The sequence below is a fragment of the Phyllobates terribilis genome, unplaced genomic scaffold (genome assembly GCF_046119375.1).
Source record: "Phyllobates terribilis strain yellow unplaced genomic scaffold, ASM4611937v1 Scaffold_693__1_contigs__length_808095, whole genome shotgun sequence".
NCBI classification, from domain to species: domain Eukaryota; kingdom Metazoa; phylum Chordata; class Amphibia; order Anura; family Dendrobatidae; genus Phyllobates; species Phyllobates terribilis.
Genome location: NW_027363453.1, coordinates 627,130 through 654,955, shown reverse-complemented (window position 1 = coordinate 654,955; position 27,826 = coordinate 627,130). Strand labels below are relative to the sequence as shown.

The following is a 27,826-nucleotide window of genomic DNA, read 5'->3' as shown; positions in this document are numbered from 1 at the left end:
GTTTGTCGGATTTTGGGATGGACTCTTTGGCTTTACTTTTCTTCTCCTCATTGGATTTTTCATGTTCAAAGTTGCAGAAGCCAGATTACAAGCTCATTTTGGTTCAACTTCAGCAACTGTGCATTGCATTGCCATGTAATGTGATGCAATGCTATCTTTCTAGCTCTCCCTTTTTACTTCCTTTTGGATAAACAGACATATTAGGCAAGCATTTTGGAGCTTTCACCTAAATAACTACAGGTGGTGAGATAAGCTGCACAATATAATTGACCTTTCAGTATATTGTTGCACACACACCATCTATTTAGCAAATGCCCTTGTTATCAACAGCAGCCTTTTAAACTCACCTGAGCTAACAGGTATGTGCGCTGGTTACTCTGCTGCGCTTAAAATTTCTTTTTTGGTTTGCTACAATGCCTTTTCTGAAACGTTGTCTCCTTCTGCTGGAACACTGACTTCTTTCATTTAATGCCTGCAGACTATAAAAGAGAACCCAACCCAAAAAGTTTGGTTGATTAGTCTGTGGCATTCTGTTAAACTGTTGCTTATGGCGGTCTCTGTGAGCTTCTCAGCGACATTCAGCCAGCCAGGTATCCTGCCTGCAGTAGATGGAATGTGGCAATGGAACGCTGGCTGCGCGTGTCATAATAGGCTCTGAGCCTTTATATACCTGTGCACAGCAGCAGCCACCTTCAGTCTGCTGCTGGACAGCCAGCAGCAGCAGCAGGAGAGGTATGTAATCAGGAGCCCTCCTGCTAAGGGTAGACAGCTGCTCGTTCCACCCCACCCCCCGCCTTAATTGGTTCTCCTCCCTTCCAACGGTGTTGAGGCGGGTGGGAACAGCAGGGGGTGAAGGTGCTGTGTTTAAAGAGGTGGAGTTATGCAGATCTAAAACGCGTGGATTGCAGCAGCAGCAAGCCGAAAAGTGCAGGCATGTAAGGGATCTAGAGGTTGACAACATGTCTTCTTAACGGGAGTCCAGGAGCTCATCTCCACAAATGGACTTTTCAGGATCCTTGGGTGACTCCGTAGTTTGAAACCAATTCTGGTTATCGCTTCTCGGCCTTTTGGCTAAGATCAAGTGTAGTATCTGTTCTTATCAGTTTAATATCTGATACGTCCCCTATCTGGGGACCATATATTAAATGGATTTTTAGAACAGGGAGATGGAAAAAGAGCTTGCTCTGTCCACTCCACGCATTGACCTGGTATTGCAGTATCTCCAGGACCGGTGCACCCCTTCTTTAATGCAGTTTCTAAAATCAGAAAGAATTGAATTCAATGTTTTTTGTTCATTTTGCTTGTTTGTCGGATTTTGGGATGGACTCTTTGGCTTTGCTTTTCTTCTCCTCATTGGATTTTTCATGTTCAAAGTTGCAGAAGCCAGAATACAAGCTCATTTTGGTTCAACTTCAGCAACTGTGCATTGCATTGCCATGTAATGTGATGCAATGCTATCTTTCTAGCTCTCCCTTTTTACTTCCTTTTGGATAAACAGACATATTAGGCAAGCATTTTGGAGCTTTCACCTAAATAACTACAGGTGGTGAGATAAGCTGCACAATATAATTGACCTTTCAGTATATTGTTGCACACACACCATCTATTTAGCAAATGCCCTTGTTATCAACAGCAGCCTTTTAAACTCACCTGAGCTAACAGGTATGTGCGCTGGTTACTCTGCTGCGCTTAAAATTTCTTTTTTGGTTTGCTACAATGCCTTTTCTGAAACGTTGTCTCCTTCTGCTGGAACACTGACTTCTTTCATTTAATGCCTGCAGACTATAAAAGAGAACCCAACCCAAAAAGTTTGGTTGATTAGTCTGTGGCATTCTGTTAAACTGTTGCTTATGGCGGTCTCTGTGAGCTTCTCAGCGACATTCAGCCAGCCAGGTATCCTGCCTGCAGTAGATGGAATGTGGCAATGGAACGCTGGCTGCGCGTGTCATAATAGGCTCTGAGCCTTTATATACCTGTGCACAGCAGCAGCCACCTTCAGTCTGCTGCTGGACAGCCAGCAGCAGCAGCAGCAGGAGAGGTATGTAATCAGGAGCCCTCCTGCTAAGGGTAGACAGCTGCTCGTTCCACCCCACCCCCCGCCTTAATTGGTTCTCCTCCCTTCCAACGGTTTTGAGGCGGGTGGGAACAGCAGGGGGTGAAGGTGCTGTGTTTAAAGAGGTGGAGTTATGCAGATCTAAAACGCGTGGATTGCAGCAGCAGCAAGCCGAAAAGTGCAGGCATGTAAGGGATCTAGAGGTTGACAACATGTCTTCTTAACGGGAGTCCAGGAGCTCATCTCCACAAATGGACTTTTCAGGATCCTTGGGTGGCTCCGTAGTTTGAAACCAATTCTGGTTATCGCTTCTCGGCCTTTTGGCTAAGATCAAGTGTAGTATCTGTTCTTATCAGTTTAATATCTGATACGTCCCCTATCTGGGGACCATATATTAAATGGATTTTTAGAACAGGGAGATGGAAAAAGAGCTTGCTCTGTCCACTCCACGCATTGACCTGGTATTGCAGTATCTCCAGGACCGGTGCACCCCTTCTTTAATGCAGTTTCTAAAATCAGAAAGAATTGAATTCAATGTTTTTTGTTCATTTTGCTTGTTTGTCGGATTTTGGGATGGACTCTTTGGCTTTGCTTTTCTTCTCCTCATTGGATTTTTCATGTTCAAAGTTGCAGAAGCCAGATTACAAGCTCATTTTGGTTCAACTTCAGCAACTGTGCATTGCATTGCCTTGTAATGTGATGCAATGCTATCTTTCTAGCTCTCCCTTTTTACTTCCTTTTGGATAAACAGACATATTAGGCAAGCATTTTGGAGCTTTCACCTAAATAACTACAGGTGGTGAGATAAGCTGCACAATATAATTGACCTTTCAGTATATTGTTGCACACACACCATCTATTTAGCAAATGCCCTTGTTATCAACAGCAGCCTTTTAAACTCACCTGAGCTAACAGGTATGTGCGCTGGTTACTCTGCTGCGCTTAAAATTTCTTTTTTGGTTTGCTACAATGCCTTTTCTGAAACGTTGTCTCCTTCTGCTGGAACACTGACTTCTTTCATTTAATGCCTGCAGACTATAAAAGAGAACCCAACCCAAAAAGTTTGGTTGATTAGTCTGTGGCATTCTGTTAAACTGTTGCTTATGGCGGTCTCTGTGAGCTTCTCAGCGACATTCAGCCAGCCAGGTATCCTGCCTGCAGTAGATGGAATGTGGCAATGGAACGCTGGCTGCGCGTGTCATAATAGGCTCTGAGCCTTTATATACCTGTGCACAGCAGCAGCCACCTTCAGTCTGCTGCTGGACAGCCAGCAGCAGCAGCAGCAGGAGAGGTATGTAATCAGGAGCCCTCCTGCTAAGGGTAGACAGCTGCTCGTTCCACCCCACCCCCCGCCTTAATTGGTTCTCCTCCCTTCCAACGGTGTTGAGGCGGGTGGGAACAGCAGGGGGTGAAGGTGCTGTGTTTAAAGAGGTGGAGTTATGCAGATCTAAAACGCGTGGATTGCAGCAGCAGCAAGCCGAAAAGTGCAGGCATGTAAGGGATCTAGAGGTTGACAACATGTCTTCTTAACGGGAGTCCAGGAGCTCATCTCCACAAATGGACTTTTCAGGATCCTTGGGTGGCTCCGTAGTTTGAAACCAATTCTGGTTATCGCTTCTCGGCCTTTTGGCTAAGATCAAGTGTAGTATCTGTTCTTATCAGTTTAATATCTGATACGTCCCCTATCTGGGGACCATATATTAAATGGATTTTTAGAACAGGGAGATGGAAAAAGAGCTTGCTCTGTCCACTCCACGCATTGACCTGGTTTTGCAGTATCTCCAGGACCGGTGCACCCCTTCTTTAATGCAGTTTCTAAAATCAGAAAGAATTGAATTCAATGTTTTTTGTTCATTTTGCTTGTTTGTCGGATTTTGGGATGGACTCTTTGGCTTTGCTTTTCTTCTCCTCATTGGATTTTTCATGTTCAAAGTTGCAGAAGCCAGATTACAAGCTCATTTTGGTTCAACTTCAGCAACTGTGCATTGCATTGCCATGTAATGTGATGCAATGCTATCTTTCTAGCTCTCCCTTTTTACTTCCTTTTGGATAAACAGACATATTAGGCAAGCATTTTGGAGCTTTCACCTAAATAACTACAGGTGGTGAGATAAGCTGCACAATATAATTGACCTTTCAGTATATTGTTGCACACACACCATCTATTTAGCAAATGCCCTTGTTATCAACAGCAGCCTTTTAAACTCACCTGAGCTAACAGGTATGTGCGCTGGTTACTCTGCTGCGCTTAAAATTTCTTTTTTGGTTTGCTACAATGCCTTTTCTGAAACGTTGTCTCCTTCTGCTGGAACACTGACTTCTTTCATTTAATGCCTGCAGACTATAAAAGAGAACCCAACCCAAAAAGTTTGGTTGATTAGTCTGTGGCATTCTGTTAAACTGTTGCTTATGGCGGTCTCTGTGAGCTTCTCAGCGACATTCAGCCAGCCAGGTATCCTGCCTGCAGTAGATGGAATGTGGCAATGGAACGCTGGCTGCGCGTGTCATAATAGGCTCTGAGCCTTTATATACCTGTGCACAGCAGCAGCCACCTTCAGTCTGCTGCTGGACAGCCAGCAGCAGCAGCAGCAGGAGAGGTATGTAATCAGGAGCCCTCCTGCTAAGGGTAGACAGCTGCTCGTTCCACCCCACCCCCCGCCTTAATTGGTTCTCCTCCCTTCCAACGGTGTTGAGGCGGGTGGGAACAGCAGGGGGTGAAGGTGCTGTGTTTAAAGAGGTGGAGTTATGCAGATCTAAAACGCGTGGATTGCAGCAGCAGCAAGCCGAAAAGTGCAGGCATCTAAGGGATCTAGAGGTTGACAACATGTCTTCTTAACGGGAGTCCAGGAGCTCATCTCCACAAATGGACTTTTCAGGATCCTTGGGTGGCTCCGTAGTTTGAAACCAATTCTGGTTATCGCTTCTCGGCCTTTTGGCTAAGATCAAGTGTAGTATCTGTTCTTATCAGTTTAATATCTGATACGTCCCCTATCTGGGGACCATATATTAAATGGATTTTTAGAACAGGGAGATGGAAAAAGAGCTTGCTCTGTCCACTCCACGCATTGACCTGGTATTGCAGTATCTCCAGGACCGGTGCACCCCTTCTTTAATGCAGTTTCTAAAATCAGAAAGAATTGAATTCAATGTTTTTTGTTCATTTTGCTTGTTTGTCGGATTTTGGGATGGACTCTTTGGCTTTGCTTTTCTTCTCCTCATTGGATTTTTCATGTTCAAAGTTGCAGAAGCCAGATTACAAGCTCATTTTGGTTCAACTTCAGCAACTGTGCATTGCATTGCCATGTAATGTGATGCAATGCTATCTTTCTAGCTCTCCCTTTTTACTTCCTTTTGGATAAACAGACATATTAGGCAAGCATTTTGGAGCTTTCACCTAAATAACTACAGGTGGTGAGATAAGCTGCACAATATAATTGACCTTTCAGTATATTGTTGCACACACACCATCTATTTAGCAAATGCCCTTGTTATCAACAGCAGCCTTTTAAACTCACCTGAGCTAACAGGTATGTGCGCTGGTTACTCTGCTGCGCTTAAAATTTCTTTTTTGGTTTGCTACAATGCCTTTTCTGAAACGTTGTCTCCTTCTGCTGGAACACTGACTTCTTTCATTTAATGCCTGCAGACTATAAAAGAGAACCCAACCCAAAAAGTTTGGTTGATTAGTCTGTGGCATTCTGTTAAACTGTTGCTTATGGCGGTCTCTGTGAGCTTCTCAGCGACATTCAGCCAGCCAGGTATCCTGCCTGCAGTAGATGGAATGTGGCAATGGAACGCTGGCTGCGCGTGTCATAATAGGCTCTGAGCCTTTATATACCTGTGCACAGCAGCAGCCACCTTCAGTCTGCTGCTGGACAGCCAGCAGCAGCAGCAGCAGGAGAGGTATGTAATCAGGAGCCCTCCTGCTAAGGGTAGACAGCTGCTCGTTCCACCCCACCCCCCGCCTTAATTGGTTCTCCTCCCTTCCAACGGTGTTGAGGCGGGTGGGAACAGCAGGGGGTGAAGGTGCTGTGTTTAAAGAGGTGGAGTTATGCAGATCTAAAACGCGTGGATTGCAGCAGCAGCAAGCCGAAAAGTGCAGGCATGTAAGGGATCTAGAGGTTGACAACATGTCTTCTTAACGGGAGTCCAGGAGCTCATCTCCACAAATGGACTTTTCAGGATCCTTGGGTGGCTCCGTAGTTTGAAACCAATTCTGGTTATCGCTTCTCGGCCTTTTGGCTAAGATTAAGTGTAGTATCTGTTCTTATCAGTTTAATATCTGATACGTCCCCTATCTGGGGACCATATATTAAATGGATTTTTAGAACAGGGAGATGGAAAAAGAGCTTGCTCTGTCCACTCCACGCATTGACCTGGTATTGCAGTATCTCCAGGACCGGTGCACCCCTTCTTTAATGCAGTTTCTAAAATCAGAAAGAATTGAATTCAATGTTTTTTGTTCATTTTGCTTGTTTGTCGGATTTTGGGATGGACTCTTTGGCTTTGCTTTTCTTCTCCTCATTGGATTTTTCATGTTCAAAGTTGCAGAAGCCAGATTACAAGCTCATTTTGGTTCAACTTCAGCAACTGTGCATTGCATTGCCATGTAATGTGATGCAATGCTATCTTTCTAGCTCTCCCTTTTTACTTCCTTTTGGATAAACAGACATATTAGGCAAGCATTTTGGAGCTTTCACCTAAATAACTACAGGTGGTGAGATAAGCTGCACAATATAATTGACCTTTCAGTATATTGTTGCACACACACCATCTATTTAGCAAATGCCCTTGTTATCAACAGCAGCCTTTTAAACTCACCTGAGCTAACAGGTATGTGCGCTGGTTACTCTGCTGCGCTTAAAATTTCTTTTTTGGTTTGCTACAATGCCTTTTCTGAAACGTTGTCTCCTTCTGCTGGAACACTGACTTCTTTCATTTAATGCCTGCAGACTATAAAAGAGAACCCAACCCAAAAAGTTTGGTTGATTAGTCTGTGGCATTCTGTTAAACTGTTGCTTATGGCGGTCTCTGTGAGCTTCTCAGCGACATTCAGCCAGCCAAGTATCCTGCCTGCAGTAGATGGAATGTGGCAATGGAACGCTGGCTGCGCGTGTCATAATAGGCTCTGAGCCTTTATATACCTGTGCACAGCAGCAGCCACCTTCAGTCTGCTGCTGGACAGCCAGCAGCAGCAGCAGCAGGAGAGGTATGTAATCAGGAGCCCTCCTGCTAAGGGTAGACAGCTGCTCGTTCCACCCCACCCCCCGCCTTAATTGGTTCTCCTCCCTTCCAACGGTGTTGAGGCGGGTGGGAACAGCAGGGGGTGAAGGTGCTGTGTTTAAAGAGGTGGAGTTATGCAGATCTAAAACGCGTGGATTGCAGCAGCAGCAAGCCGAAAAGTGCAGGCATGTAAGGGATCTAGAGGTTGACAACATGTCTTCTTAACGGGAGTCCAGGAGCTCATCTCCACAAATGGACTTTTCAGGATCCTTGGGTGGCTCCGTAGTTTGAAACCAATTCTGGTTATCGCTTCTCGGCCTTTTGGCTAAGATCAAGTGCAGTGATCTAGCGGTTTCTGCCTTGGTCTTGGCTGGGAGGCGCTTGGGGTACCCGGCTCCTTGGCCTGGGGGGATCGCTACACTTATCGGTGGAGCTAAACCCCCCTGCTGCTATTAGGGAGTCGGATTAGTCCCTGGGCAACGAGAGGCGATCACCTTGTCACCACACATAGCTGTGGGGGGCAACTGTCGCCACACATAGCTGTGGTGGCAACATTTGGAGGATTAAAAGGAAAAAACGGAAGGAAAACGGATCGTTGAGATGGAGTTTTGGAAAAAGAAGAGATGCTTACGTTTTTTTGTGAAACGGGAGACGGAAGAAACTTTTTTGGAAGAAAAATGGATTCTGGAAATTTTGAGGAAATATGAAGTTTTGGAGAAGGATATCTACTGTATGCAAGAAATAAAGCAAGGTAAAGTTTGTGATGTGACTCTAGTTTCTGAGGAAAAGTGCATTCATTTTTTCAAAGGCTGGAGTGAAGAGGATTCTGGGAAAATTGGAGTAAGTGCATCATTCATGGGGAAACCGAAGAGTGTGATAATTTACATGGACAATCCGTTTGTGGAAATAGAGGAGATAATGGTTTTTTTGGAATCTAAATGTAAGATGGTAAAGTTTCAGAAATTATACAGGAACAAAGTTGGTATTTGGAACGGAAAGAGACGTTTTTTGGTGTGGACAACAGGAGAAGAAAATTTGCATAATGGGAGGATTATGGTAAACGGGAGTTCTGGGTATTGTTACATGGAAAGCAGCAAAGGAACTTTTGAAAAGAACTTTGGAGGACAAAAGGAAGATATTGGTGATAAAATGAAGAAGGAAGTTGATGCCATAATTATAGAGGAGAATAAGCAGGGAAAAGAAGTTGAAAGTTTAAAGGTGAAATTGAAGAAAAAGGTAACGGTACAGGAAAATTGTGGATCAAGGAAAGTATCTGGTGAAAAGAAAGAAGTAAAAGAGGAAAAGGGTAAAGTGTTGGAGAAGGTGGTGACTTTCAGAGATGATGAGGAAGAGTATGATAGGGAACAGATGCGGTTAGAGCATGAGGAGGAAGAAAAGAAGTTAAGGGGTTTTGTTGGGAGGAAAGTAAAAGAGAAAAAGGGGATATTTAGTTTGGGAAACCGGGTGAAGTAATGTCAGTGGTGATTTGTTTGGAAACTGTTGAAACTGCAAAGGAATTGTTATGTTTAACTTTATATATATTAATTCAAATGAAAAAATATAAATATAATATCTAAACACGATGATGGAACTAAAATCTTGAGTTTGGTGATATACGATTTAAGATTATAAAACTTAATTTCTGAGTGTTTGGAAAAAAAAAAAAAAAAAAAATCTGTTCTTATCAGTTTAATATCTGATACGTCCCCTATCTGGGGACCATATATTAAATGGATTTTTAGAACAGGGAGATGGAAAAAGAGCTTGCTCTGTCCACTCCACGCATTGACCTGGTATTGCAGTATCTCCAGGACCGGTGCACCCCTTCTTTAATGCAGTTTCTAAAATCAGAAAGAATTGAATTCAATGTTTTTTGTTCATTTTGCTTGTTTGTCGGATTTTGGGATGGACTCTTTGGCTTTGCTTTTCTTCTCCTCATTGGATTTTTCATGTTCAAAGTTGCAGAAGCCAGATTACAAGCTCATTTTGGTTCAACTTCAGCAACTGTGCATTGCATTGCCATGTAATGTGATGCAAAGCTATCTTTCTAGCTCTCCCTTTTTACTTCCTTTTGGATAAACAGACATATTAGGCAAGCATTTTGGAGCTTTCACCTAAATAACTACAGGTGGTGAGATAAGCTGCACAATATAATTGACCTTTCAGTATATTGTTGCACACACACCATCTATTTAGCAAATGCCCTTGTTATCAACAGCAGCCTTTTAAACTCACCTGAGCTAACAGGTATGTGCGCTGGTTACTCTGCTGCGCTTAAAATTTCTTTTTTGGTTTGCTACAATGCCTTTTCTGAAACGTTGTCTCCTTCTGCTGGAACACTGACTTCTTTCATTTAATGCCTGCAGACTATAAAAGAGAACCCAAGCCAAAAAGTTTGGTTGATTAGTCTGTGGCATTCTGTTAAACTGTTGCTTATGGCGGTCTCTGTGAGCTTCTCAGCGACATTCAGCCAGCCAGGTATCCTGCCTGCAGTAGATGGAATGTGGCAATGGAACGCTGGCTGCGCGTGTCATAATAGGCTCTGAGCCTTTATATACCTGTGCACAGCAGCAGCCACCTTCAGTCTGCTGCTGGACAGCCAGCAGCAGCAGCAGCAGGAGAGGTATGTAATCAGGAGCCCTCCTGCTAAGGGTAGACAGCTGCTCGTTCCACCCCACCCCCCGCCTTAATTGGTTCTCCTCCCTTCCAACGGTGTTGAGGCGGGTGGGAACAGCAGGGGGTGAAGGTGCTGTGTTTAAAGAGGTGGAGTTATGCAGATCTAAAACGCGTGGATTGCAGCAGCAGCAGCAAGCCGAAAAGTGCAGGCATGTAAGGGATCTAGAGGTTGACAACATGTCTTCTTAACGGGAGTCCAGGAGCTCATCTCCACAAATGGACTTTTCAGGATCCTTGGGTGGCTCCGTAGTTTGAAACCAATTCTGGTTATCGCTTCTCGGCCTTTTGGCTAAGATCAAGTGCAGTGATCTAGCGGTTTCTGCCTTGGTCTTGGCTGGGAGGCGCTTGGGGTACCCGGCTCCTTGGCCTGGGGGGATCGCTACACTTATCGGTGGAGCTAAACCCCCCTGCTGCTATTAGGGAGTCGGATTAGTCCCTGGGCAACGAGAGGCGATCACCTTGTCACCACACATAGCTGTGGGGGGCAACTGTCGCCACACATAGCTGTGGTGGCAACATTTGGAGGATTAAAAGGAAAAAACGGAAGGAAAACGGATCGTTGAGATGGAGTTTTGGAAAAAGAAGAGATGCTTACGTTTTTTTGTGAAACGGGAGACGGAAGAAACTTTTTTGGAAGAAAAATGGATTCTGGAAATTTTGAGGAAATATGAAGTTTTGGAGAAGGATATCTACTGTATGCAAGAAATAAAGCAAGGTAAAGTTTGTGATGTGACTCTAGTTTCTGAGGAAAAGTGCATTCATTTTTTCAAAGGCTGGAGTGAAGAGGATTCTGGGAAAATTGGAGTAAGTGCATCATTCATGGGGAAACCGAAGAGTGTGATAATTTACATGGACAATCCGTTTGTGGAAATAGAGGAGATAATGGTTTTTTTGGAATCTAAATGTAAGATGGTAAAGTTTCAGAAATTATACAGGAACAAAGTTGGTATTTGGAACAGAAAGAGACGTTTTTTGGTGTGGACAACAGGAGAAGAAAATTTGCATAATGGGAGGATTATGGTAAACGGGAGTTCTGGGTATTGTTACATGGAAAGCAGCAAAGGAACTTTTGAAAAGAACTTTGGAGGACAAAAGGAAGATATTGGTGATAAAATGAAGAAGGAAGTTGATGCCATAATTATAGAGGAGAATAAGCAGGGAAAAGAAGTTGAAAGTTTAAAGGTGAAATTGAAGAAAAAGGTAACGGTACAGGAAAATTGTGGATCAAGGAAAGTATCTGGTGAAAAGAAAGAAGTAAAATAGGAAAAGGGTAAAGTGTTGGAGAAGGTGGTGACTTTCAGAGATGATGAGGAAGAGTATGATAGGGAACAGATGCGGTTAGAGCATGAGGAGGAAGAAAAGAAGTTAAGGGGTTTTGTTGGGAGGAAAGTAAAAGAGAAAAAGGGGATATTTAGTTTGGGAAACCGGGTGAAGTAATGTCAGTGGTGATTTGTTTGGAAACTGTTGAAACTGCAAAGGAATTGTTATGTTTAACTTTATATATATTAATTCAAATGAAAAAATATAAATATAATATCTAAACACGATGATGGAACTAAAATCTTGAGTTTGGTGATATACGATTTAAGATTATAAAACTTAATTTCTGAGTGTTTGGAAAAAAAAAAAAAAAAAAAATCTGTTCTTATCAGTTTAATATCTGATACGTCCCCTATCTGGGGACCATATATTAAATGGATTTTTAGAACAGGGAGATGGAAAAAGAGCTTGCTCTGTCCACTCCACGCATTGACCTGGTATTGCAGTATCTCCAGGACCGGTGCACCCCTTCTTTAATGCAGTTTCTAAAATCAGAAAGAATTGAATTCAATGTTTTTTGTTCATTTTGCTTGTTTGTCGGATTTTGGGATGGACTCTTTGGCTTTGCTTTTCTTCTCCTCATTGGATTTTTCATGTTCAAAGTTGCAGAAGCCAGATTACAAGCTCATTTTGGTTCAACTTCAGCAACTGTGCATTGCATTGCCATGTAATGTGATGCAAAGCTATCTTTCTAGCTCTCCCTTTTTACTTCCTTTTGGATAAACAGACATATTAGGCAAGCATTTTGGAGCTTTCACCTAAATAACTACAGGTGGTGAGATAAGCTGCACAATATAATTGACCTTTCAGTATATTGTTGCACACACACCATCTATTTAGCAAATGCCCTTGTTATCAACAGCAGCCTTTTAAACTCACCTGAGCTAACAGGTATGTGCGCTGGTTACTCTGCTGCGCTTAAAATTTCTTTTTTGGTTTGCTACAATGCCTTTTCTGAAACGTTGTCTCCTTCTGCTGGAACACTGACTTCTTTCATTTAATGCCTGCAGACTATAAAAGAGAACCCAAGCCAAAAAGTTTGGTTGATTAGTCTGTGGCATTCTGTTAAACTGTTGCTTATGGCGGTCTCTGTGAGCTTCTCAGCGACATTCAGCCAGCCAGGTATCCTGCCTGCAGTAGATGGAATGTGGCAATGGAACGCTGGCTGCGCGTGTCATAATAGGCTCTGAGCCTTTATATACCTGTGCACAGCAGCAGCCACCTTCAGTCTGCTGCTGGACAGCCAGCAGCAGCAGCAGCAGGAGAGGTATGTAATCAGGAGCCCTCCTGCTAAGGGTAGACAGCTGCTCGTTCCACCCCACCCCCCGCCTTAATTGGTTCTCCTCCCTTCCAACGGTGTTGAGGCGGGTGGGAACAGCAGGGGGTGAAGGTGCTGTGTTTAAAGAGGTGGAGTTATGCAGATCTAAAACGCGTGGATTGCAGCAGCAGCAGCAAGCCGAAAAGTGCAGGCATGTAAGGGATCTAGAGGTTGACAACATGTCTTCTTAACGGGAGTCCAGGAGCTCATCTCCACAAATGGACTTTTCAGGATCCTTGGGTGGCTCCGTAGTTTGAAACCAATTCTGGTTATCGCTTCTCGGCCTTTTGGCTAAGATCAAGTGCAGTGATCTAGCGGTTTCTGCCTTGGTCTTGGCTGGGAGGCGCTTGGGGTACCCGGCTCCTTGGCCTGGGGGGATCGCTACACTTATCGGTGGAGCTAAACCCCCCTGCTGCTATTAGGGAGTCGGATTAGTCCCTGGGCAACGAGAGGCGATCACCTTGTCACCACACATAGCTGTGGGGGGCAACTGTCGCCACACATAGCTGTGGTGGCAACATTTGGAGGATTAAAAGGAAAAAACGGAAGGAAAACGGATCGTTGAGATGGAGTTTTGGAAAAAGAAGAGATGCTTACGTTTTTTTGTGAAACGGGAGACGGAAGAAACTTTTTTGGAAGAAAAATGGATTCTGGAAATTTTGAGGAAATATGAAGTTTTGGAGAAGGATATCTACTGTATGCAAGAAATAAAGCAAGGTAAAGTTTGTGATGTGACTCTAGTTTCTGAGGAAAAGTGCATTCATTTTTTCAAAGGCTGGAGTGAAGAGGATTCTGGGAAAATTGGAGTAAGTGCATCATTCATGGGGAAACCGAAGAGTGTGATAATTTACATGGACAATCCGTTTGTGGAAATAGAGGAGATAATGGTTTTTTTGGAATCTAAATGTAAGATGGTAAAGTTTCAGAAATTATACAGGAACAAAGTTGGTATTTGGAACGGAAAGAGACGTTTTTTGGTGTGGACAACAGGAGAAGAAAATTTGCATAATGGGAGGATTATGGTAAACGGGAGTTCTGGGTATTGTTACATGGAAAGCAGCAAAGGAACTTTTGAAAAGAACTTTGGAGGACAAAAGGAAGATATTGGTGATAAAATGAAGAAGGAAGTTGATGCCATAATTATAGAGGAGAATAAGCAGGGAAAAGAAGTTGAAAGTTTAAAGGTGAAATTGAAGAAAAAGGTAACGGTACAGGAAAATTGTGGATCAAGGAAAGTATCTGGTGAAAAGAAAGAAGTAAAAGAGGAAAAGGGTAAAGTGTTGGAGAAGGTGGTGACTTTCAGAGATGATGAGGAAGAGTATGATAGGGAACAGATGCGGTTAGAGCATGAGGAGGAAGAAAAGAAGTTAAGGGGTTTTGTTGGGAGGAAAATAAAAGAGAAAAAGGGGATATTTAGTTTGGGAAACCGGGTGAAGTAATGTCAGTGGTGATTTGTTTGGAAACTGTTGAAACTGCAAAGGAATTGTTATGTTTAACTTTATATATATTAATTCAAATGAAAAAATATAAATATAATATCTAAACACGATGATGGAACTAAAATCTTGAGTTTGGTGATATACGATTTAAGATTATAAAACTTAATTTCTGAGTGTTTGGAAAAAAAAAAAAAAAAAAAATCTGTTCTTATCAGTTTAATATCTGATACGTCCCCTATCTGGGGACCATATATTAAATGGATTTTTAGAACAGGGAGATGGAAAAAGAGCTTGCTCTGTCCACTCCACGCATTGACCTGGTATTGCAGTATCTCCAGGACCGGTGCACCCCTTCTTTAATGCAGTTTCTAAAATCAGAAAGAATTGAATTCAATGTTTTTTGTTCATTTTGCTTGTTTGTCGGATTTTGGGATGGACTCTTTGGCTTTGCTTTTCTTCTCCTCATTGGATTTTTCATGTTCAAAGTTGCAGAAGCCAGATTACAAGCTCATTTTGGTTCAACTTCAGCAACTGTGCATTGCATTGCCATGTAATGTGATGCAATGCTATCTTTCTAGCTCTCCCTTTTTACTTCCTTTTGGATAAACAGACATATTAGGCAAGCATTTTGGAGCTTTCACCTAAATAACTACAGGTGGTGAGATAAGCTGCACAATATAATTGACCTTTCAGTATATTGTTGCACACACACCATCTATTTAGCAAATGCCCTTGTTATCAACAGCAGCCTTTTAAACTCACCTGAGCTAACAGGTATGTGCGCTGGTTACTCTGCTGCGCTTAAAATTTCTTTTTTGGTTTGCTACAATGCCTTTTCTGAAACGTTGTCTCCTTCTGCTGGAACACTGACTTCTTTCATTTAATGCCTGCAGACTATAAAAGAGAACCCAAGCCAAAAAGTTTGGTTGATTAGTCTGTGGCATTCTGTTAAACTGTTGCTTATGGCGGTCTCTGTGAGCTTCTCAGCGACATTCAGCCAGCCAGGTATCCTGCCTGCAGTAGATGGAATGTGGCAATGGAACGCTGGCTGCGCGTGTCATAATAGGCTCTGAGCCTTTATATACCTGTGCACAGCAGCAGCCACCTTCAGTCTGCTGCTGGACAGCCAGCAGCAGCAGCAGCAGGAGAGGTATGTAATCAGGAGCCCTCCTGCTAAGGGTAGACAGCTGCTCGTTCCACCCCACCCCCCGCCTTAATTGGTTCTCCTCCCTTCCAACGGTGTTGAGGCGGGTGGGAACAGCAGGGGGTGAAGGTGCTGTGTTTAAAGAGGTGGAGTTATGCAGATCTAAAACGCGTGGATTGCAGCAGCAGCAAGCCGAAAAGTGCAGGCATGTAAGGGATCTAGAGGTTGACAACATGTCTTCTTAACGGGAGTCCAGGAGCTCATCTCCACAAATGGACTTTTCAGGATCCTTGGGTGGCTCCGTAGTTTGAAACCAATTCTGGTTATCGCTTCTCGGCCTTTTGGCTAAGATCAAGTGTAGTATCTGTTCTTATCAGTTTAATATCTGATACGTCCCCTATCTGGGGACCATATATTAAATGGATTTTTAGAACAGGGAGATGGAAAAAGAGCTTGCTCTGTCCACTCCACGCATTGACCTGGTATTGCAGTATCTCCAGGACCGGTGCACCCCTTCTTTAATGCAGTTTCTAAAATCAGAAAGAATTGAATTCAATGTTTTTTGTTCATTTTGCTTGTTTGTCGGATTTTGGGATGGACTCTTTGGCTTTGCTTTTCTTCTCCTCATTGGATTTTTCATGTTCAAAGTTGCAGAAGCCAGATTACAAGCTCATTTTGGTTCAACTTCAGCAACTGTGCATTGCATTGCCATGTAATGTGATGCAATGCTATCTTTCTAGCTCTCCCTTTTTACTTCCTTTTGGATAAACAGACATATTAGGCAAGCATTTTGGAGCTTTCACCTAAATAACTACAGGTGGTGAGATAAGCTGCACAATATAATTGACCTTTCAGTATATTGTTGCACACACACCATCTATTTAGCAAATGCCCTTGTTATCAACAGCAGCCTTTTAAACTCACCTGAGCTAACAGGTATGTGCGCTGGTTACTCTGCTGCACTTAAAATTTCTTTTTTGGTTTGCTACAATGCCTTTTCTGAAACGTTGTCTCCTTCTGCTGGAACACTGACTTCTTTCATTTCATGCCTGCAGACTATAAAAGAGAACCCAACCCAAAAAGTTTGGTTGATTAGTCTGTGGCATTCTGTTAAACTGTTGCTTATGGCGGTCTCTGTGAGCTTCTCAGCGACATTCAGCCAGCCAGGTATCCTGCCTGCAGTAGATGGAATGTGGCAATGGAACGCTGGCTGCGCGTGTCATAATAGGCTCTGAGCCTTTATATACCTGTGCACAGCAGCAGCCACCTTCAGTCTGCTGCTGGACAGCCAGCAGCAGCAGCAGCAGGAGAGGTATGTAATCAGGAGCCCTCCTGCTAAGGGTAGACAGCTGCTCGTTCCACCCCACCCCCCGCCTTAATTGGTTCTCCTCCCTTCCAACGGTGTTGAGGCGGGTGGGAACAGCAGGGGGTGAAGGTGCTGTGTTTAAAGAGGTGGAGTTATGCAGATCTAAAACGCGTGGATTGCAGCAGCAGCAAGCCGAAAAGTGCAGGCATGTAAGGGATCTAGAGGTTGACAACATGTCTTCTTAACGGGAGTCCAGGAGCTCATCTCCACAAATGGACTTTTCAGGATCCTTGGGTGGCTCCGTAGTTTGAAACCAATTCTGGTTATCGCTTCTCGGCCTTTTGGCTAAGATCAAGTGTAGTATCTGTTCTTATCAGTTTAATATCTGATACGTCCCCTATCTGGGGACCATATATTAAATGGATTTTTAGAACAGGGAGATGGAAAAAGAGCTTGCTCTGTCCACTCCACGCATTGACCTGGTATTGCAGTATCTCCAGGACCGGTGCACCCCTTCTTTAATGCAGTTTCTAAAATCAGAAAGAATTGAATTCAATGTTTTTTGTTCATTTTGCTTGTTTGTCGGATTTTGGGATGGACTCTTTGGCTTTGCTTTTCTTCTCCTCATTGGATTTTTCATGTTCAAAGTTGCAGAAGCCAGATTACAAGCTCATTTAGGTTCAACTTCAGCAACTGTGCATTGCATTGCCATGTAATGTGATGCAATGCTATCTTTCTAGCTCTCCCTTTTTACTTCCTTTTGGATAAACAGACATATTAGGCAAGCATTTTGGAGCTTTCACCTAAATAACTACAGGTGGTGAGATAAGCTGCACAATATAATTGACCTTTCAGTATATTGTTGCACACACACCATCTATTTAGCAAATGCCCTTGTTATCAACAGCAGCCTTTTAAACTCACCTGAGCTAACAGGTATGTGCGCTGGTTACTCTGCTGCGCTTAAAATTTCTTTTTTGGTTTGCTACAATGCCTTTTCTGAAACGTTGTCTCCTTCTGCTGGAACACTGACTTCTTTCATTTAATGCCTGCAGACTATAAAAGAGAACCCAACCCAAAAAGTTTGGTTGATTAGTCTGTGGCATTCTGTTAAACTGTTGCTTATGGCGGTCTCTGTGAGCTTCTCAGCGACATTCAGCCAGCCAGGTATCCTGCCTGCAGTAGATGGAATGTGGCAATGGAACGCTGGCTGCGCGTGTCATAATAGGCTCTGAGCCTTTATATACCTGTGCACAGCAGCAGCCACCTTCAGTCTGCTGCTGGACAGCCAGCAGCAGCAGCAGCAGGAGAGGTATGTAATCAGGAGCCCTCCTGCTAAGGGTAGACAGCTGCTCGTTCCACCCCACCCCCCGCCTTAATTGGTTCTCCTCCCTTCCAACGGTGTTGAGGCGGGTGGGAACAGCAGGGGGTGAAGGTGCTGTGTTTAAAGAGGTGGAGTTATGCAGATCTAAAACGCGTGGATTGCAGCAGCAGCAAGCCGAAAAGTGCAGGCATGTAAGGGATCTAGAGGTTGACAACATGTCTTCTTAACGGGAGTCCAGGAGCTCATCTCCACAAATGGACTTTTCAGGATCCTTGGGTGGCTCCGTAGTTTGAAACCAATTCTGGTTATCGCTTCTCGGCCTTTTGGCTAAGATCAAGTGTAGTATCTGTTCTTATCAGTTTAATATCTGATACGTCCCCTATCTGGGGACCATATATTAAATGGATTTTTAGAACAGGGAGATGGAAAAAGAGCTTGCTCTGTCCACTCCACGCATTGACCTGGTATTGCAGTATCTCCAGGACCGGTGCACCCCTTCTTTAATGCAGTTTCTAAAATCAGAAAGAATTGAATTCAATGTTTTTTGTTCATTTTGCTTGTTTGTCGGATTTTGGGATGGACTCTTTGGCTTTGCTTTTCTTCTCCTCATTGGATTTTTCATGTTCAAAGTTGCAGAAGCCAGATTACAAGCTCATTTTGGTTCAACTTCAGCAACTGTGCATTGCATTGCCATGTAATGTGATGCAATGCTATCTTTCTAGCTCTCCCTTTTTACTTCCTTTTGGATAAACAGACATATTAGGCAAGCATTTTGGAGCTTTCACCTAAATAACTACAGGTGGTGAGATAAGCTGCACAATATAATTGACCTTTCAGTATATTGTTGCACACACACCATCTATTTAGCAAATGCCCTTGTTATCAACAGCAGCCTTTTAAACTCACCTGAGCTAACAGGTATGTGCACTGGTTACTCTGCTGCGCTTAAAATTTCTTTTTTGGTTTGCTACAATGCCTTTTCTGAAACGTTGTCTCCTTCTGCTGGAACACTGACTTCTTTCATTTAATGCCTGCAGACTATAAAAGAGAACCCAACCCAAAAAGTTTGGTTGATTAGTCTGTGGCATTCTGTTAAACTGTTGCTTATGGCGGTCTCTGTGAGCTTCTCAGCGACATTCAGCCAGCCAGGTATCCTGCCTGCAGTAGATGGAATGTGGCAATGGAACGCTGGCTGCGCGTGTCATAATAGGCTCTGAGCCTTTATATACCTGTGCACAGCAGCAGCCACCTTCAGTCTGCTGCTGGACAGCCAGCAGCAGCAGCAGCAGGAGAGGTATGTAATCAGGAGCCCTCCTGCTAAGGGTAGACAGCTGCTCGTTCCACCCCACCCCCCGCCTTAATTGGTTCTCCTCCCTTCCAACGGTGTTGAGGCGGGTGGGAACAGCAGGGGGTGAAGGTGCTGTGTTTAAAGAGGTGGAGTTATGCAGATCTAAAACGCGTGGATTGCAGCAGCAGCAAGCCGAAAAGTGCAGGCATGTAAGGGATCTAGAGGTTGACAACATGTCTTCTTAACGGGAGTCCAGGAGCTCATCTCCACAAATGGACTTTTCAGGATCCTTGGGTGGCTCCGTAGTTTGAAACCAATTCTGGTTATCGCTTCTCGGCCTTTTGGCTAAGATCAAGTGTAGTATCTGTTCTTATCAGTTTAATATCTGATACGTCCCCTATCTGGGGACCATATATTAAATGGATTTTTAGAACAGGGAGATGGAAAAAGAGCTTGCTCTGTCCACTCCACGCATTGACCTGGTATTGCAGTATCTCCAGGACCGGTGCACCCCTTCTTTAATGCAGTTTCTAAAATCAGAAAGAATTGAATTCAATGTTTTTTGTTCATTTTGCTTGTTTGTCGGATTTTGGGATGGACTCTTTGGCTTTGCTTTTCTTCTCCTCATTGGATTTTTCATGTTCAAAGTTGCAGAAGCCAGATTACAAGCTCATTTTGGTTCAACTTCAGCAACTGTGCATTGCATTGCCATGTAATGTGATGCAATGCTATCTTTCTAGCTCTCCCTTTTTACTTCCTTTTGGATAAACAGACATATTAGGCAAGCATTTTGGAGCTTTCACCTAAATAACTACAGGTGGTGAGATAAGCTGCACAATATAATTGACCTTTCAGTATATTGTTGCACACACACCATCTATTTAGCAAATGCCCTTGTTATCAACAGCAGCCTTTTAAACTCACCTGAGCTAACAGGTATGTGCGCTGGTTACTCTGCTGCGCTTAAAATTTCTTTTTTGGTTTGCTACAATGCCTTTTCTGAAACGTTGTCTCCTTCTGCTGGAACACTGACTTCTTTCATTTAATGCCTGCAGACTATAAAAGAGAACCCAACCCAAAAAGTTTGGTTGATTAGTCTGTGGCATTCTGTTAAACTGTTGCTTATGGCGGTCTCTGTGAGCTTCTCAGCGACATTCAGCCAGCCAGGTATCCTGCCTGCAGTAGATGGAATGTGGCAATGGAACGCTGGCTGCGCGTGTCATAATAGGCTCTGAGCCTTTATATACCTGTGCACAGCAGCAGCCACCTTCAGTCTGCTGCTGGACAGCCAGCAGCAGCAGCAGCAGGAGAGGTATGTAATCAGGAGCCCTCCTGCTAAGGGTAGACAGCTGCTCGTTCCACCCCACCCCCCGCCTTAATTGGTTCTCCTCCCTTCCAACGGTGTTGAGGCGGGTGGGAACAGCAGGGGGTGAAGGTGCTGTGTTTAAAGAGGTGGAGTTATGCAGATCTAAAACGCGTGGATTGCAGCAGCAGCAAGCCGAAAAGTGCAGGCATGTAAGGGATCTAGAGGTTGACAACATGTCTTCTTAACGGGAGTCCAGGAGCTCATGTCCACAAATGGACTTTTCAGGATCCTTGGGTGGCTCCGTAGTTTGAAACCAATTCTGGTTATCGCTTCTCGGCCTTTTGGCTAAGATCAAGTGCAGTGATCTAGCGGTTTCTGCCTTGGTCTTGGCTGGGAGGCGCTTGGGGTACCCGGCTCCTTGGCCTGGGGGGATCGCTACACTTATCGGTGGAGCTAAACCCCCCTGCTGCTATTAGGGAGTCGGATTAGTCCCTGGGCAACGAGAGGCGATCACCTTGTCACCACACATAGCTGTGGGGGGCAACTGTCGCCACACATAGCTGTGGTGGCAACATTTGGAGGATTAAAAGGAAAAAACGGAAGGAAAACGGATCGTTGAGATGGAGTTTTGGAAAAAGAAGAGATGCTTACGTTTTTTTGTGAAACGGGAGACGGAAGAAACTTTTTTGGAAGAAAAATGGATTCTGGAAATTTTGAGGAAATATGAAGTTTTGGAGAAGGATATCTACTGTATGCAAGAAATAAAGCAAGGTAAAGTTTGTGATGTGACTCTAGTTTCTGAGGAAAAGTGCATTCATTTTTTCAAAGGCTGGAGTGAAGAGGATTCTGGGAAAATTGGAGTAAGTGCATCATTCATGGGGAAACCGAAGAGTGTGATAATTTACATGGACAATCCGTTTGTGGAAATAGAGGAGATAATGGTTTTTTTGGAATCTAAATGTAAGATGGTAAAGTTTCAGAAATTATACAGGAACAAAGTTGGTATTTGGAACGGAAAGAGACGTTTTTTGGTGTGGACAACAGGAGAAGAAAATTTGCATAATGGGAGGATTATGGTAAACGGGAGTTCTGGGTATTGTTACATGGAAAGCAGCAAAGGAACTTTTGAAAAGAACTTTGGAGGACAAAAGGAAGATATTGGTGATAAAATGAAGAAGGAAGTTGATGCCATAATTATAGAGGAGAATAAGCAGGGAAAAGAAGTTGAAAGTTTAAAGGTGAAATTGAAGAAAAAGGTAACGGTACAGGAAAATTGTGGATCAAGGAAAGTATCTGGTGAAAAGAAAGAAGTAAAAGAGGAAAAGGGTAAAGTGTTGGAGAAGGTGGTGACTTTCAGAGATGATGAGGAAGAGTATGATAGGGAACAGATGCGGTTAGAGCATGAGGAGGAAGAAAAGAAGTTAAGGGGTTTTGTTGGGAGGAAAGTAAAAGAGAAAAAGGGGATATTTAGTTTGGGAAACCGGGTGAAGTAATGTCAGTGGTGATTTGTTTGGAAACTGTTGAAACTGCAAAGGAATTGTTATGTTTAACTTTATATATATTAATTCAAATGAAAAAATATAAATATAATATCTAAACACGATGATGGAACTAAAATCTTGAGTTTGGTGATATACGATTTAAGATTATAAAACTTAATTTCTGAGTGTTTGGAAAAATAAATAAAAAAAAAAAAATCTGTTCTTATCAGTTTAATATCTGATACGTCCCCTATCTGGGGACCATATATTAAATGGATTTTTAGAACAGGGAGATGGAAAAAGAGCTTGCTCTGTCCACTCCACGCATTGACCTGGTATTGCAGTATCTCCAGGACCGGTGCACCCCTTCTTTAATGCAGTTTCTAAAATCAGAAAGAATTGAATTCAATGTTTTTTGTTCATTTTGCTTGTTTGTCGGATTTTGGGATGGACTCTTTGGCTTTGCTTTTCTTCTCCTCATTGGATTTTTCATGTTCAAAGTTGCAGAAGCCAGATTACAAGCTCATTTTGGTTCAACTTCAGCAACTGTGCATTGCATTGCCATGTAATGTGATGCAATGCTATCTTTCTAGCTCTCCCTTTTTACTTCCTTTTGGATAAACAGACATATTAGGCAAGCATTTTGGAGCTTTCACCTAAATAACTACAGGTGGTGAGATAAGCTGCACAATATAATTGACCTTTCAGTATATTGTTGCACACACACCATCTATTTAGCAAATGCCCTTGTTATCAACAGCAGCCTTTTAAACTCACCTGAGCTAACAGGTATGTGCGCTGGTTACTCTGCTGCGCTTAAAATTTCTTTTTTGGTTTGCTACAATGCCTTTTCTGAAACGTTGTCTCCTTCTGCTGGAACACTGACTTCTTTCATTTAATGCCTGCAGACTATAAAAGAGAACCCAACCCAAAAAGTTTGGTTGATTAGTCTGTGGCATTCTGTTAAACTGTTGCTTATGGCGGTCTCTGTGAGCTTCTCAGCGACATTCAGCCAGCCAGGTATCCTGCCTGCAGTAGATGGAATGTGCCAATGGAACGCTGGCTGCGCGTGTCATAATAGGCTCTGAGCCTTTATATACCTGTGCACAGCAGCAGCCACCTTCAGTCTGCTGCTGGACAGCCAGCAGCAGCAGGAGAGGTATGTAATCAGGAGCCCTCCTGCTAAGGGTAGACAGCTGCTCGTTCCACCCCACCCCCCGCCTTAATTGGTTCTCCTCCCTTCCAACGGTGTTGAGGCGGGTGGGAACAGCAGGGGGTGAAGGTGCTGTGTTTAAAGAGGTGGAGTTATGCAGATCTAAAACGCGTGGATTGCAGCAGCAGCAAGCCGAAAAGTGCAGGCATGTAAGGGATCTAGAGGTTGACAACATGTCTTCTTAACGGGAGTCCAGGAGCTCATCTCCACAAATGGACTTTTCAGGATCCTTGGGTGGCTCCGTAGTTTGAAACCAATTCTGGTTATCGCTTCTCGGCCTTTTGGCTAAGATCAAGTGTAGTATCTGTTCTTATCAGTTTAATATCTGATACGTCCCCTATCTGGGGACCATATATTAAATGGATTTTTAGAACAGGGAGATGGAAAAAGAGCTTGCTCTGTCCACTCCACGCATTGACCTGGTATTGCAGTATCTCCAGGACCGGTGCACCCCTTCTTTAATGCAGTTTCTAAAATCAGAAAGAATTGAATTCAATGTTTTTTGTTCATTTTGCTTGTTTGTCGGATTTTGGGATGGACTCTTTGGCTTTGCTTTTCTTCTCCTCATTGGATTTTTCATGTTCAAAGTTGCAGAAGCCAGATTACAAGCTCATTTTGGTTCAACTTCAGCAACTGTGCATTGCATTGCCATGTAATGTGATGCAATGCTATCTTTCTAGCTCTCCCTTTTTACTTCCTTTTGGATAAACAGACATATTAGGCAAGCATTTTGGAGCTTTCACCTAAATAACTACAGGTGGTGAGATAAGCTGCACAATATAATTGACCTTTCAGTATATTGTTGCACACACACCATCTATTTAGCAAATGCCCTTGTTATCAACAGCAGCCTTTTAAACTCACCTGAGCTAACAGGTATGTGCGCTGGTTACTCTGCTGCGCTTAAAATTTCTTTTTTGGTTTGCTACAATGCCTTTTCTGAAACGTTGTCTCCTTCTGCTGGAACACTGACTTCTTTCATTTAATGCCTGCAGACTATAAAAGAGAACCCAACCCAAAAAGTTTGGTTGATTAGTCTGTGGCATTCTGTTAAACTGTTGCTTATGGCGGTCTCTGTGAGCTTCTCAGCGACATTCAGCCAGCCAGGTATCCTGCCTGCAGTAGATGGAATGTGGCAATGGAACGCTGGCTGCGCGTGTCATAATAGGCTCTGAGCCTTTATATACCTGTGCACAGCAGCAGCCACCTTCAGTCTGCTGCTGGACAGCCAGCAGCAGCAGCAGCAGGAGAGGTATGTAATCAGGAGCCCTCCTGCTAAGGGTAGACAGCTGCTCGTTCCACCCCACCCCCCGCCTTAATTGGTTCTCCTCCCTTCCAACGGTGTTGAGGCGGGTGGGAACAGCAGGGGGTGAAGGTGCTGTGTTTAAAGAGGTGGAGTTATGCAGATCTAAAACGCGTGGATTGCAGCAGCAGCAAGCCGAAAAGTGCAGGCATGTAAGGGATCTAGAGGTTGACAACATGTCTTCTTAACGGGAGTCCAGGAGCTCATCTCCACAAATGGACTTTTCAGGATCCTTGGGTGGCTCCGTAGTTTGAAACCAATTCTGGTTATCGCTTCTCGGCCTTTTGGCTAAGATCAAGTGTAGTATCTGTTCTTATCAGTTTAATATCTGATACGTCCCCTATCTGGGGACCATATATTAAATGGATTTGTAGAACAGGGAGATGGAAAAAGAGCTTGCTCTGTCCACTCCACGCATTGACCTGGTATTGCAGTATCTCCAGGACCGGTGCACCCCTTCTTTAATGCAGTTTCTAAAATCAGAAAGAATTGAATTCAATGTTTTTTGTTCATTTTGCTTGTTTGTCGGATTTTGGGATGGACTCTTTGGCTTTGCTTTTCTTCTCCTCATTGGATTTTTCATGTTCAAAGTTGCAGAAGCCAGATTACAAGCTCATTTTGGTTCAACTTCAGCAACTGTGCATTGCATTGCCATGTAATGTGATGCAATGCTATCTTTCTAGCTCTCCCTTTTTACTTCCTTTTGGATAAACAGACATATTAGGCAAGCATTTTGGAGCTTTCACCTAAATAACTACAGGTGGTGAGATAAGCTGCACAATATAATTGACCTTTCAGTATATTGTTGCACACACACCATCTATTTAGCAAATGCCCTTGTTATCAACAGCAGCCTTTTAAACTCACCTGAGCTAACAGGTATGTGCGCTGGTTACTCTGCTGCGCTTAAAATTTCTTTTTTGGTTTGCTACAATGCCTTTTCTGAAACGTTGTCTCCTTCTGCTGGAACACTGACTTCTTTCATTTAATGCCTGCAGACTATAAAAGAGAACCCAACCCAAAAAGTTTGGTTGATTAGTCTGTGGCATTCTGTTAAACTGTTGCTTATGGCGGTCTCTGTGAGCTTCTCAGCGACATTCAGCCAGCCAGGTATCCTGCCTGCAGTAGATGGAATGTGGCAATGGAACGCTGGCTGCGCGTGTCATAATAGGCTCTGAGCCTTTATATACCTGTGCACAGCAGCAGCCACCTTCAGTCTGCTGCTGGACAGCCAGCAGCAGCAGCAGCAGGAGAGGTATGTAATCAGGAGCCCTCCTGCTAAGGGTAGACAGCTGCTCGTTCCACCCCACCCCCCGCCTTAATTGGTTCTCCTCCCTTCCAACGGTGTTGAGGCGGGTGGGAACAGCAGGGGGTGAAGGTGCTGTGTTTAAAGAGGTGGAGTTATGCAGATCTAAAACGCGTGGATTGCAGCAGCAGCAAGCCGAAAAGTGCAGGCATGTAAGGGATCTAGAGGTTGACAACATGTCTTCTTAACGGGAGTCCAGGAGCTCATCTCCACAAATGGACTTTTCAGGATCCTTGGGTGGCTCCGTAGTTTGAAACCAATTCTGGTTATCGCTTCTCGGCCTTTTGGCTAAGATCAAGTGTAGTATCTGTTCTTATCAGTTTAATATCTGATACGTCCCCTATCTGGGGACCATATATTAAATGGATTTTTAGAACAGGGAGATGGAAAAAGAGCTTGCTCTGTCCACTCCACGCATTGACCTGGTATTGCAGTATCTCCAGGACCGGTGCACCCCTTCTTTAATGCAGTTTCTAAAATCAGAAAGAATTGAATTCAATGTTTTTTGTTCATTTTGCTTGTTTGTCGGATTTTGGGATGGACTCTTTGGCTTTGCTTTTCTTCTCCTCATTGGATTTTTCATGTTCAAAGTTGCAGAAGCCAGATTACAAGCTCATTTTGGTTCAACTTCAGCAACTGTGCATTGCATTGCCATGTAATGTGATGCAATGCTATCTTTCTAGCTCTCCCTTTTTACTTCCTTTTGGATAAACAGACATATTAGGCAAGCATTTTGGAGCTTTCACCTAAATAACTACAGGTGGTGAGATAAGCTGCACAATATAATTGACCTTTCAGTATATTGTTGCACACACACCATCTATTTAGCAAATGCCCTTGTTATCAACAGCAGCCTTTTAAACTCACCTGAGCTAACAGGTATGTGCGCTGGTTACTCTGCTGCACTTAAAATTTCTTTTTTGGTTTGCTACAATGCCTTTTCTGAAACGTTGTCTCCTTCTGCTGGAACACTGACTTCTTTCATTTAATGCCTGCAGACTATAAAAGAGAACCCAACCCAAAAAGTTTGGTTGATTAGTCTGTGGCATTCTGTTAAACTGTTGCTTATGGCGGTCTCTGTGAGCTTCTCAGCGACATTCAGCCAGCCAGGTATCCTGCCTGCAGTAGATGGAATGTGGCAATGGAACGCTGGCTGCGCGTGTCATAATAGGCTCTGAGCCTTTATATACCTGTGCACAGCAGCAGCCACCTTCAGTCTGCTGCTGGACAGCCAGCAGCAGCAGCAGCAGGAGAGGTATGTAATCAGGAGCCCTCCTGCTAAGGGTAGACAGCTGCTCGTTCCACCCCACCCCCCGCCTTAATTGGTTCTCCTCCCTTCCAACGGTGTTGAGGCGGGTGGGAACAGCAGGGGGTGAAGGTGCTGTGTTTAAAGAGGTGGAGTTATGCAGATCTAAAACGCGTGGATTGCAGCAGCAGCAAGCCGAAAAGTGCAGGCATGTAAGGGATCTAGAGGTTGACAACATGTCTTCTTAACGGGAGTCCAGGAGCTCATCTCCACAAATGGACTTTTCAGGATCCTTGGGTGGCTCCGTAGTTTGAAACCAATTCTGGTTATCGCTTCTCGGCCTTTTGGCTAAGATCAAGTGTAGTATCTGTTCTTATCAGTTTAATATCTGATACGTCCCCTATCTGGGGACCATATATTAAATGGATTTTTAGAACAGGGAGATGGAAAAAGAGCTTGCTCTGTCCACTCCACGCATTGACCTGGTATTGCAGTATCTCCAGGACCGGTGCACCCCTTCTTTAATGCAGTTTCTAAAATCAGAAAGAATTGAATTCAATGTTTTTTGTTCATTTTGCTTGTTTGTCGGATTTTGGGATGGACTCTTTGGCTTTGCTTTTCTTCTCCTCATTGGATTTTTCATGTTCAAAGTTGCAGAAGCCAGATTACAAGCTCATTTTGGTTCAACTTCAGCAACTGTGCATTGCATTGCCATGTAATGTGATGCAATGCTATCTTTCTAGCTCTCCCTTTTTACTTCCTTTTGGATAAACAGACATATTAGGCAAGCATTTTGGAGCTTTCACCTAAATAACTACAGGTGGTGAGATAAGCTGCACAATATAATTGACCTTTCAGTATATTGTTGCACACACACCAT

General features: G+C 43.6%; 17 non-coding genes across 17 annotated transcripts; all 17 read left to right on the top strand.

Moving 5' to 3' along the window:
• Positions 1-1,051: 1,051 nt before the first annotated feature.
• On the top strand, positions 1,052-1,242 carry LOC141236146 (U2 spliceosomal RNA). The gene has a single exon (XR_012301840.1). It is a non-coding gene; the product is annotated as a U2 spliceosomal RNA (small nuclear RNA).
• Positions 1,243-2,357: 1,115 nt separating this feature from the next.
• LOC141236145 (U2 spliceosomal RNA) lies at positions 2,358-2,548 on the top strand. The gene has a single exon (XR_012301839.1). It is a non-coding gene; the product is annotated as a U2 spliceosomal RNA (small nuclear RNA).
• Positions 2,549-3,663: 1,115 nt separating this feature from the next.
• Positions 3,664-3,854, top strand: LOC141236253 (U2 spliceosomal RNA). Its single transcript, XR_012301946.1, has one exon. It is a non-coding gene; the product is annotated as a U2 spliceosomal RNA (small nuclear RNA).
• Positions 3,855-4,969: 1,115 nt separating this feature from the next.
• LOC141236144 (U2 spliceosomal RNA) lies at positions 4,970-5,160 on the top strand. The gene has a single exon (XR_012301838.1). It is a non-coding gene; the product is annotated as a U2 spliceosomal RNA (small nuclear RNA).
• Positions 5,161-6,275: 1,115 nt separating this feature from the next.
• LOC141236282 (U2 spliceosomal RNA) lies at positions 6,276-6,466 on the top strand. Its single transcript, XR_012301973.1, has one exon. It is a non-coding gene; the product is annotated as a U2 spliceosomal RNA (small nuclear RNA).
• Positions 6,467-8,911: 2,445 nt separating this feature from the next.
• LOC141236358 (U2 spliceosomal RNA) lies at positions 8,912-9,103 on the top strand. The gene has a single exon (XR_012302033.1). It is a non-coding gene; the product is annotated as a U2 spliceosomal RNA (small nuclear RNA).
• A 2,448-nt stretch (positions 9,104-11,551) lies between these two features.
• LOC141236357 (U2 spliceosomal RNA) lies at positions 11,552-11,743 on the top strand. Its single transcript, XR_012302032.1, has one exon. It is a non-coding gene; the product is annotated as a U2 spliceosomal RNA (small nuclear RNA).
• Positions 11,744-14,191: 2,448 nt separating this feature from the next.
• On the top strand, positions 14,192-14,383 carry LOC141236356 (U2 spliceosomal RNA). Its single transcript, XR_012302031.1, has one exon. It is a non-coding gene; the product is annotated as a U2 spliceosomal RNA (small nuclear RNA).
• Positions 14,384-15,498: 1,115 nt separating this feature from the next.
• LOC141236143 (U2 spliceosomal RNA) lies at positions 15,499-15,689 on the top strand. Its single transcript, XR_012301837.1, has one exon. It is a non-coding gene; the product is annotated as a U2 spliceosomal RNA (small nuclear RNA).
• A 1,115-nt stretch (positions 15,690-16,804) lies between these two features.
• LOC141236142 (U2 spliceosomal RNA) lies at positions 16,805-16,995 on the top strand. The gene has a single exon (XR_012301836.1). It is a non-coding gene; the product is annotated as a U2 spliceosomal RNA (small nuclear RNA).
• Positions 16,996-18,110: 1,115 nt separating this feature from the next.
• LOC141236141 (U2 spliceosomal RNA) lies at positions 18,111-18,301 on the top strand. Its single transcript, XR_012301835.1, has one exon. It is a non-coding gene; the product is annotated as a U2 spliceosomal RNA (small nuclear RNA).
• A 1,115-nt stretch (positions 18,302-19,416) lies between these two features.
• On the top strand, positions 19,417-19,607 carry LOC141236140 (U2 spliceosomal RNA). The gene has a single exon (XR_012301834.1). It is a non-coding gene; the product is annotated as a U2 spliceosomal RNA (small nuclear RNA).
• A 2,445-nt stretch (positions 19,608-22,052) lies between these two features.
• LOC141236359 (U2 spliceosomal RNA) lies at positions 22,053-22,247 on the top strand. The gene has a single exon (XR_012302034.1). It is a non-coding gene; the product is annotated as a U2 spliceosomal RNA (small nuclear RNA).
• Positions 22,248-23,356: 1,109 nt separating this feature from the next.
• On the top strand, positions 23,357-23,547 carry LOC141236139 (U2 spliceosomal RNA). Its single transcript, XR_012301833.1, has one exon. It is a non-coding gene; the product is annotated as a U2 spliceosomal RNA (small nuclear RNA).
• Positions 23,548-24,662: 1,115 nt separating this feature from the next.
• LOC141236276 (U2 spliceosomal RNA) lies at positions 24,663-24,853 on the top strand. Its single transcript, XR_012301967.1, has one exon. It is a non-coding gene; the product is annotated as a U2 spliceosomal RNA (small nuclear RNA).
• A 1,115-nt stretch (positions 24,854-25,968) lies between these two features.
• LOC141236138 (U2 spliceosomal RNA) lies at positions 25,969-26,159 on the top strand. The gene has a single exon (XR_012301832.1). It is a non-coding gene; the product is annotated as a U2 spliceosomal RNA (small nuclear RNA).
• Positions 26,160-27,274: 1,115 nt separating this feature from the next.
• LOC141236136 (U2 spliceosomal RNA) lies at positions 27,275-27,465 on the top strand. The gene has a single exon (XR_012301830.1). It is a non-coding gene; the product is annotated as a U2 spliceosomal RNA (small nuclear RNA).
• Positions 27,466-27,826: the final 361 nt, after the last annotated feature.